The following is an 11,318-nucleotide window of genomic DNA, read 5'->3' on the forward strand; positions in this document are numbered from 1 at the left end:
TAAGTTGACAATAAAATGGAAAAGGAGTTCTATTATTTGCATGATGCCGGGGGGATCTCACCCAATACAAAGTATCTTAATTTTAAATATTATTTGATGATTTCTCAAAAAAGTAATAATATTATTTGTTATTTGATGTATAATCAAACAAAAAAAAGAGTTGATTATATGGATTTTTCTTCCTTTTCTTAATGTGACAAAAAGAAGAAGTACGGTCCTCATTTTAGACTTGTTTGATTGATGATATCATTTTATTTTCATAAAAAAAAAAAAAAAAACTTGAGCTGAACAAGACTAACGTTAAGGAAAGTTCACAGAAGACTTGACCATGACATCCTCTAGAAGAAGACATTTATTTTGCCTGTTCCTCTTGGGGGATGGATGGTTAATATGACCGCATATGTGCTTTTAACCTTTTAGTACTGGGATGGAACCAACGTTAAGGAAAGTTCACATAAGACATATATTTTTTTATTTTTTTTTTTATTGTTTTTAGTGGTGCAATGTTTGTAGAGAAAAGTAGTATTATTAATAAAAAAGAGGAAAATAAAAAATTATGAGGACAAGATTACTTGATGGCCAAGATTAAGTCACCAAATTTTGTGATGAAAATTCAACACACCATGAACTAGGGAATTAATCCGAGAAACACTTGCACATGTGTACACAAAGTCCCAACATAGTGTGAAACAAACCCAAAATTTCAACATGAAAATGCACATGCAGAAGAATTCATTTTGGTAGTATGGTGTGGCCCATCAAAGTTGGCTAAGAAAACATTCTAGCTTCAACATCAAGCGCAACGAAACCCAAAGTTAATTGGACGAAACTAGACTAGGATATGAGAAATGATATTTTGACAACCACTCTTTGACAACTTTTGGACAACTTTCTCTCTCATACTCACATGATATAGTTATCCTCTCTCTTCCTTTTTCTCTCTCCATTGTTTTTGACCAATAAGAAGTGAGAAAAACAAGGTTGTCAACAAAGTTGTCATCAAATGGATATCAAAATATCATTACTCCTAGGATATATACTTCTCAACAAAGGCTCCAAATTGGGAATTGGTCAAATTAAAGGCAAACAAAACGAATTCGAATTTTCTGTTGTCAAATCTTGCATTCATGCGGTAAACACATCAATGACCATTAGATTAAGTTTGGAGGATCTAAAGTCTAAAAAAAATCAAAATCAACTTAAATATCCATTATTTGATCTTGATCCAACGATGATTAACGTTGTGACCGCATGAATGTGAGGACTGCATGGAATATGTTTTCAATCAAAATATTGTTAAAAAAACTAGAAAAAATGCTATTTCAAGCGAAATAGTACTATCACGAGAATTTCAAGACACATGTGGCATGTATACCACCCATCCACTAGTTCATGATTTCCATCTTTTTCTCCCAACCTCCCATGATTTCCGCTCACAGCTTCTTTTTATTGGCTTATTTTCATTGTTGATGGATTCGGGACAATACTTCTCGCTATATATAGCAATGTTGAAAAACTAGAGACTCGGCGGATAAAAATACAAAACTGCCATTAGAGAATTGTGTCTAAAATGTAAGTTATGAATAAAAAGTAATTAATAATTCAGAATATGTGCTGTTAATTTATTTTTATTTTTACTATAGAAGGCAAGGGACGGATGGTAATATTGTAAACTGAATCATAGTAGTAACACTATATAAATTGTTTGTAACACTAAAATCTTATTCATAAGAGTAATACAAATAGAATTGTAGGTGCTCTATAGTCGCGTATGTAAACATCATTGACCAAACTGCATTAACAAAGATGATGTGTCCATTTTCCTTTACTTTGGCTTTCTATTAATATTTTTTTTTGGTTACTCTTTCTATTAATGCTCTGTAACTGGTTGTTATTCTGAAAAAAAATGAGTTAGTCTAAATCAAATTCCAAATATCGCACTCTCTATCACTTTAAAAAGGAAAATTAAAAAAAATATCATAGAAATTGTTAGTATGACATAAAATTAAAAAAATATCATAGAAATTGTTAGTATGACATAAATAATAATTTTTTCATAAAGAATGGTGCAAGGATGAAGGATAGTGCGATAGAAAACGATATATTTTGTCTTACTGGGAAAAATATGTAACCGGCATTCCAAATAAATAATGTTCAAATACCATTTTTCGTTTTTATATATTTTCTTTGGTTATGTCAATTTTTTGTTTCTTTTGTCGTTATTATTTGTTAATCTAACCACTCTTTTTGATGAGTTTAATTCTCACTGTCCATGTGAACTTTGAGGCATGCTTTGATGCTTGTGAGTCTTGAAGTCCAACTTAATTAAACATTTTATTAAAAAGAAAAATTAACTACTCTTGTGTCTTATAGTAAAACATGGACCCCGAAGAAACTCACAAGAAAACAAAGAGAACCTACATGGTATTTTCCAAGCTGTGAAAGAAGAACACTTGAAAAAACACTCTTAAGTATCATACTCCTTATAAATACCACACACCTTTTGAGTTTATACAACACAAAAGTTAGGATCACAACCATACATATTACCTAACATTTAAACATTTCATATCATAAGAGATGGGAATTAGTGAAATATGGTCAAACCTAGGCTCAATAATGGCTAGCATAATGTTTGTATATGCCATGTATGAGAAATTCTTCCCACCAGCACTTCGTAGATTTGTTAAAAAATACATTCACAAATTCACAAACTTCATGTACCCTTACATCCAAATAACCTTCTATGAGAAATCAGGAGATCATCTCAAACACAGCAAAACTTACACAACCATCCAAACATATCTTAGTGCTAACTCTTCAAAAAGAGCTAGAAGACTTAAAGCTGAAGTTATCAAAGATAGCCAAAATCCACTTGTTCTAAGCATGGATGACAACCAAGAGATCACAGATGAGTTCAATGGTGTCAAAGTTTGGTGGTCAGCAAATCATATCACCTCAAGAACACAATCATTTTCAATCTACCCTAAGTCAGATGAGAAAAGATTCTTAACCCTAACCTTCCATAAAAGACATCGTGATCTCATCACTACCTCTTACATCCAACATGTTTTGGAACAAGGAAAGGCTATAACAATGAAGAATAGGCAGTTAAAGATTTACACTAACAATCCAAGCAATAATTGGTTTAGGTATAGAAGCACAAAGTGGAGTCACACAACTTTTGAGCATCCTGCAAGTTTTGAAACACTTGCTTTGGAACCAAAAAAGAAAGAAGAGATCCTAAATGATCTTATAAAATTCAAGAAAGGGAAAGAGTATTATGCTAAAGTTGGAAAGGCTTGGAAACGTGGTTATCTACTTTATGGACCTCCAGGAACCGGAAAATCTACTATGATATCCGCTATTGCGAATTTCATGAACTACGACGTGTATGATCTTGAATTAACAATTGTTAAGGATAACAATGAGCTGAAAAGACTTTTGATCGAGACGTCGAGTAAATCAATTATAGTTATTGAAGATATTGATTGTTCTCTCGATCTCACCGGGCAAAGGAAGAAGAAAAAGGAGAAAGATGATGATGAGAATGATGAAAAGAAGGATCCTATTAAGAAAGCTGAAAAAGAAGAGAAAAATGAAAGTAAGGTAACTCTTTCGGGTTTGTTGAATTTTATTGATGGAATTTGGTCAGCATGTGGATCAGAGAGGATCATAATTTTCACAACTAATTTTGTGGATAAACTTGATCCTGCTCTCATAAGGAGGGGACGAATGGATAAGCATATAGAAATGTCTTATTGTAGCTATCAAGCTTTCAAGGTTCTTGCAAGAAACTACTTAGATGTTGAGTCTCATGATGATTTATTTCCAGTTATTGAAAAGTTGTTGGGAGAGACTAATATGTCACCGGCTGATGTTGCTGAGAATTTGATGCCAAAGTCAATCACTGAAGATTTTGAAACTTGCTTGAAGAATTTGATTCAATCTCTTGAGGAAGCAAAGAAAAAGGATGAGGAGGAAGCAAATAAAAAGATAGAAGACGAGCAAGCTCAGCTCAAGGCAGAGAAAGAGAAACAAGAATTAACTCAAGAGGAAGAAAAGGTTAAGGTTGATGAAAAATTAGAGGAAAAAGTGAAGGAGAATGGTGTCATCCATTGATTTGGATTAGATTAATTTCAGTAATTGAAGTCTAATTAGTGTATTCAGTAATCTAAATAATATTTTGAACCTTTTGTATAAAGGCATATAGTTAAGTATTATTATGTACATGTTCATATTTTCTGTTTTAATCAAGTAAATAAAGGGTGCGGTTGTTTTAGCTTTAAAGAAAATAGATTTTGTGTTAGAAAAATCTAGAGATTTATTTTAGAGATTTTGAAAAAAATCTGAAGCTATTTGTGTTTGTTTACTATCCAAAAAAATCATTTTTTTTTATCAAAAATGATTTTTAACTAGTTCATGTCTTACCTTCTTATGTATAAAAAAATAGATTTTGAGAAAAACTAATCTTAATAGCTTTTCATTTTAGAGTCAAAATAGATTTTTTTTGATAAAATGATTTTTAAAAAAAATCCTAAACAAACACTTAAAAATGATAAAATAGATTTTTTTTTTACTAAAAAAAATAGTTTTTTCATAAAAGAATCCAAAACAAAGGGGTCAAAAAGGCTAGAGAGGTGGAAGCAAAACCAACGAAAGAAAAAGATAAATAAGAAAATGCTCAAGAGGAAGAAAATGTGAAAGCTAATGAAAATTCTAAGGAGAATGGTTTCATCCATTAACTTGGATTGGATTAGTTTCAGTAATATTAATAATATTTTTAAACTTTATATTAAATCCTTAATAGTGTATTATGTCGTTCAAATTTTTTTTGAAAGGATGTTGTTCATGTTAGTAGCTTTTGAATGTTAAAAGGCCATGTTTAGGTTCTCCCTTTTGAATCCTAATATACATATTAGGATTATTTCTAAAATATCTTTGTTTTTTTCTCTAAAAAACTAAAAAATGATTCACTTTTAAATTAAACATCAAAATATATTTTCTCTCTCACACACACAAAAGACAAATCCCTAGAATGTGACCCCTCAACATGATTATATTCTTATATATATTTTAACTTGTGATATGCAAGGTTTGGTTTTGAGGATGGATAGCTAACTTGGTTGAGCTAAGAGATTAAAAAAGTTAAAGTGTTCAAGATTCAAGGTACAAATCTTCACCGAGAGAAAAATACTAACATAACAACTAACATTTACTCCCTCCGTTTCAAAATAAGTGTCGCTTTAGCCAAAAAAAATTGTTTCAAAATGAGTGTCGCTTTCAATTTCCAATGCAATAATAATTTTTTCTTTTCAATTGTACCTTCCAATTAATACTCAGCACACTACTTCCAAAGTATTACTTTTAAAACTAACCAATAGTTAATAAGGATAATTTGGTAAAATAACCATTCTCTTTCTCTTAATCATTGCATTTCTTAATATGTGTGTAATAAACACCTAAAACGACATTCATTTTGAAACGGAGGGAGTATCATTTAAAGAAAAAATCTTGTGATAGATGGTCGCATCATGGGGATGAGACTTCCGACCCACACCAAATTTAATTATTTTTTAAGAAAATGAAATTGATTTTTTTTTTTTTTTTAGAAAGGAACATTTGAAAAGATATAGCTATGTTGGGAGGTCACATCCAGGGGATGCACCTTCTATTAGAGTAAAAAATAATAATGTGTATCTTAAAATGATTAAATAATAATATGTATTTTTCTGTGTGAGATCAAATAATTTTTATATATGGTTGTGACTACTCAAGGATTTCTCCAAAGAAAATGTTGCAACTAATCAGGCCCGGCCTTGGGGGTGCGCAAGCAGCTCAACCAAGCCGGGCCTCCAAAATCTATGGGCCTCAAAAAATTAAATTAAGTCTAATACCACACCCCACTTAAATAAAAAAGAATATATAAGTTAAATCAAAGGTTAAACACTATAATTAGGGCTTACTTCTAGAGTGATAATCTACTGCACACTATAATTGATAACCTACTATCAATTTATTTCCAGGGTGATTATAAACACACAATAATTAGGGCTTGACTAATGAAGGTGTAGAATTTACCATGACAACTGTTTTGGCCTGTGGTTTTGTTTGTATTTTTAGGTATTGGTTTTTATACACGTTTAATATTTATATGTTTGGATTAATTCAGAACTGGAACACATGAAGGAGAGATACTGTTGATATAAAGACAACAATCAAAACTAATGAAGCATTGAATCAGACACAAATACCTAACACGACATAATCATATCGATTTTTGTAAGCATCATTTTGTGAGCGGAAACTGGTATTTATAAAAAGAAACGGAGGACGTAATAATCAAGCATGAATAACCAAAGCTATTTACAATACAAATCAGACCAAATTCCCTCAACATACCAGCAGCAGACATGAACATAATTCATAACTATGGTTTTATTAAACGGTTTCAAAACATTATTAAGAAAACTGAAATTAATCCATCTAAATAAAAAAATAAAAAAAACTGAAATCAATCCAATCTAAATTAATGTATGACAGCATTCTTCTCAATCAACTCTAGTCTTGAGCCAATTCTTGTTTATCTTTCCCTGCCACCAGTTGAGCTTTCACAGCCTTTTTCTTTGCTTCCTTCCTTTTCCTTTGCAATCTCAAGATATTGAATCAAATTCTTCAAGCAAGCCTCAACATCTTCGGTGGTCGACTTTGGCATCAAATTCTCAGCAACATCAGCGGGTGACATATTAGTCTCTCCCAACAACTTTTCAATAACTGGAAACAAATCACCATGAGACTCAACATCTAAGTAGTTCTTTGCAAGAACCTTGAAAGCTTGATAGCTACAATAGGACATTTCTATGTGTTTATCCATCCTTCCTCTCCTAATAAGAGCAGGATCAAGTTTGTCCACAAAATTTGTTGTGAAAATTATGATCCTTTCTCCTCCACATGAAGACCAAATTCCATCAATAAAATTCAACAAACCCGAAAGAGTTACCTTGCTTTTCCTTTTCACTTCATCATCATCATCATCATCATCATCATCATCATCATCATCATCATCATCATCTTCATCTTCATCTTCATCTTCACTTTTCTTATCAATTTTCTCTTTTTTCTCATTCTTATCATTACGATCTTTCTCCTTTTTCTTCTTCCTTTGACCGGTAAGATCAAGAGAACAATCAATATCTTCAATAACTATAACTGATTTGCTCGACGTCTCAATCAAAAGTCTTTTCAACTCATTGTTATCCTTGACAGTTGTTAATTCAAGATCATATACATCGTAGTTCATGAAATTTGCAATAGCAGATATCATGGTAGATTTCCCAGTTCCTGGTGGACCATAGAGTAGATAACCCCGTTTCCAAGCCTTTCCAACTTTAGCATAATACTCTTTCCCTTTCTTGAATTTAACAAGATCGTTTATGATCTCTTCTTTCTTCTTCGGTTCCATAGCAAGTGTTTCAAACTTTGCAGGGTGCGCAAAATTTGTGTGACTCCACCCTGACAACCACCAACAACCGCTATTGTTGGTGTAAAGCTTTAGTCGCCTATTCTTAAATATAAGAGCCTTTCCTTGTTCCAACACATGTTTTATGTAAGAGGAAGTGATGAGATCGCGATGCCTTTTGTGGAAAGTTAGTGTTAAGTATCTTACCACATCCATGCCTTTTCTTCTTGGAACTGTGCAATTTGCAGACCACCAAACTTTGACTCCATTGAACTCATCCTCGATCTCTTCGTTGTCATCCATGCTAAGGACAAGCGGGGATTGGCTATCTTCCATAACTTCGCCTTTAAGTTTTTTGGCTCTTTGACTCGAGTTAGCACCGAGATATGTTTGGATGATTGTGTAAGTTTCGCTTTGTTTGAGACGCTCTCCTGATGATTCATAGAAAGTTATTTGGATGTAAGGGGACATATGATCTGCAAATTTGTGCGTGTACTTTTTAACAAACTTTCGAAGATCAGATGGTAAAAATTTCTCAAACATGGCATAAACAAACATTAGGCTAGCCATAATTGAGCCTAGTTGCGACAATATTTCCCCAATTCCCATTGCCATCTCTAATACTTCGAAACGATTGTGTCTATTATTATTATTATTATTTTTTTTTTTGGGTGTGTGTTGCTTTAACCTATATGGTGTGATTTTATAAGGAGTGATTTAGGTTTTGTATCTTGGTGACCAAGTTATCTCGGAGACATACGATTTGTTGATTTTGTGGGCGTGCTGAAATTGAAAACTAGCGGCCAGATTAATAAGAAAGAAAATATAAAAACGAAAAAAATATTTTATTTGTATACTCAATTAGGTTAATATATCTATTTAATTTCACACAAAAAAATAAAGAATTTAATTAATATAATTTAACCGCATACAATTATTTTACACTAAGAGAGCATATTAATTAAACAATAAAATAAAATTTGTTTAATTGATTTGTGTCTCCAATTTGTACAATTATTTTACACCGAGAGAGCTATTATTTTTTGAGTAAAGGACATTAATTTATTCATTCAGAAGAGTAGTGAAATTATAAAAAAAAAATTGTCGACATGCTATTTAAAGAGTCATGAGGTACCTTAAAAAGACAATGACTCTAGGATTACATTATGAAAAGTATCATATTGTACTTGAATGATACAAAATGGAACATCCTTTTAGATGATTCTTAAGCGACCAATGACTACACATTGAGTATCACTTGAGGAGTTGTTTCTTGGAAAAATAAGAGCTAGACAATATTGACTCAGTTCACAATGAAATATGAGATGGGATCACTAGAGAAAACTAGTGAAAAAAACAAGTTGATAAAGTTCTTGCTAGTTGAGATCCCTTTGTGGGAAATAAAAAAGTAGATTTCTAGATCTAAATTTTCGTTACTTATTTATCCTTTCGGAAAAAAAAATTGTGTCATTTATATCTTGACTTATTGGTGTTTAAAAAATTTATATTTAATTTATCCTAGGTTTAATTTTTCTAATATTTAACCATGACTAGGAAAAACTGTTGGCAGCTGTGTTAACTCATTGTGATAGTACCACAACTATTGCAAAATTGAGAATCGTTACCACAATGGTAAGAGACGATAATTAAGGCATGAACACATAACAATTAGAGAGCTAGCCACTCTTCAATGGAGCGGTTAAACTAGATCATGTATGTACTGATGATAAATTAGCAATTCATTTGACGAAAGGATTAGCTAGAAAGAAAGTCTGAAATACATCCAATAGAATGCGACTAATGCCTAAAGGTAACCCGACCTAAATGACTGGAGATCCCAATAAATAGGTTCGATGGGTAATAAGAAGTTATATTATAATAGAATATGTTATGATAAAAACTAGAGAAGCAAGATTCGTGCAACCAAATGAGGATGAGATAATAGAAACTCTTTAGATAATAGAAACTCTTTATGGGATCTATACCCTATATGGAGTGGAGTACATAGCTACACGAGTACTCTTGATGGACTAACCTATACAAATGTGGAACTGATGCCGGTTCCTTTGGGATTTTGAGGCATAATACAAAGAGCGTTCATCAAACTGGGATAAATGTGCATAGCCATAAATGCACGAGCTTTTAAAATACACCCCAAAAAGGTTGTGTGCGGGTTCTATGTCTATGATTGAGTTCAATTCCACGAGAAACTCTTGTTAATTGGAATGTTACTCGCTATGCAGAGATTCAAGTTGTAGGTGACACCTTTGTTTATTGGAAATCTTATAGAATCATCTTTGACGTTATTTCTGAAACCATTTTTAAAATCCAAGTAGCGGATTGAGTTAAGAGAGTAAACATAAATTCTCTCATTGGGTAAAACTAGTATTGTGTGAATTGAAAAAAAGTAGAAGTCCTGCATTGGATGGATTACACACGATAGAAGTGTTTATATAGTGGGGATGTACCTCTAGGGGGAATAATTATATGCGAACGAAGTAAACACTAGCGAAAAAAAAATTATATTATTTGGAAATGTTAAATTAAATAATTAATTTAATAATTATTAGAATGTGCTTTCTTTGTCTCCAAGTATTGCTAAAATATTTTGGTATGCAATCTAATATATTTTGGTACTTATCTAAATTATATTTTTATACTCAATAATATATTATTGTATACAAGAATATATCTTTCAAAAAAAATATATTCTTGTATTCAATTATATATTTTTGTACTCAATTTGAGATATTTGTGTACTAGATCTAATATGTGAATTACTTGTTCCCAAAGTTTGACACATATGTGAATTTTCTCTTTAAATAGTGATATCACATAGTTCATTCCACACACCGAAAAGTATTCTTTTCTTCTATCTCCCTCTTTGACTTGTGTTGACTAGTCTTTCATCTCTTCATCTCCTTTTTATGCCCCTTCGAAGTTAAGAGTGTTATTAAAACCATAGTCCCATTTTCGGTATAATGTCCCATCGAAATTAAGAATAGTCTTAAGAGCATAGTCCCTCGATAATCTATGTCCCCCTCATAATAAAGAATATTTTTAAGATCATAGTCCCTTTTCAAGAATAATGTCTTTAAGATCATAATCCCTTTTCAGAAATATTGTCATTTTGAAATTAAGAATGATCTTAAAAGTATAGTCTCTTTTATATTTTCTTCTTGTGGAAAAGTTATATGTTAGAATATTTGAGTGGTTGAAAATATCATATTGATATTTGGAGATATTAAAATTTAGAATGGTGGTATCACCAATATATCACACTGGAGTGGTCATAGTAGTGCAATAGTTAATCGCACGATTGTATCTGAGCATTTTATCATGGAGTCTCAGTGCCACAAAACATTTTAAAGAGAACGGTCTGGTCGTGACTCAAACTAATAACAACTTTGATAAATGAAAATTCTTTTTTTAAAATGGAATTTATAAATCCAAATATAACGGTTTGAAAATCTAAAAACAACAACAAAAAAACTACAATTTTAAGTCGGAAAGAAGATATTATCAATGATCTTGTTAAATTCAAAATGGGGAAAGAGTATTATGCTAAGATTGGTAAAGCTTGGAAGCGAGGATATATAATACCGTCTTATATGTAGATCGTGTGAGTGAGTATTATAAACAACAAGGTTAGGAGCTTGATTACAACTTAAATAAAAGTCAATTTTCTATGAGAATTTATTATTCCTATAGTCACTTTCCTTCACAATATTCAGTTAAACATTGAGGTTTTTCAATATAACACCTGGTTCTTGGAATATTTTTATTTTTTGGTACATTTGGAATATTAATACTCGTGAATGAATACTAATATTTGTATATGTTTAACATTCATTGGTTT

General features: G+C 31.5%; 2 pseudogenes across 1 annotated transcript; one reads left to right on the forward strand and one right to left on the reverse strand.

Moving 5' to 3' along the window:
• The first annotated feature begins 2,515 nt into the window (after positions 1-2,515).
• Positions 2,516-4,295, forward strand: LOC146912313 (AAA-ATPase ASD, mitochondrial pseudogene; annotated as a pseudogene). The gene has a single exon (XR_015016406.1). The product of XR_015016406.1 is annotated as an AAA-ATPase ASD, mitochondrial pseudogene (transcript).
• A 2,102-nt stretch (positions 4,296-6,397) lies between these two features.
• LOC146912314 (AAA-ATPase At3g28510 pseudogene) lies at positions 6,398-8,088 on the reverse strand (annotated as a pseudogene).
• Positions 8,089-11,318: the final 3,230 nt, after the last annotated feature.

The sequence above is a fragment of the Medicago sativa genome, chromosome 6, assembly GCF_051527215.1.
Source record: "Medicago sativa cultivar Bolivia chromosome 6, Bolivia_mono, whole genome shotgun sequence".
In the NCBI taxonomy this organism is placed as follows: domain Eukaryota; kingdom Viridiplantae; phylum Streptophyta; class Magnoliopsida; order Fabales; family Fabaceae; genus Medicago; species Medicago sativa.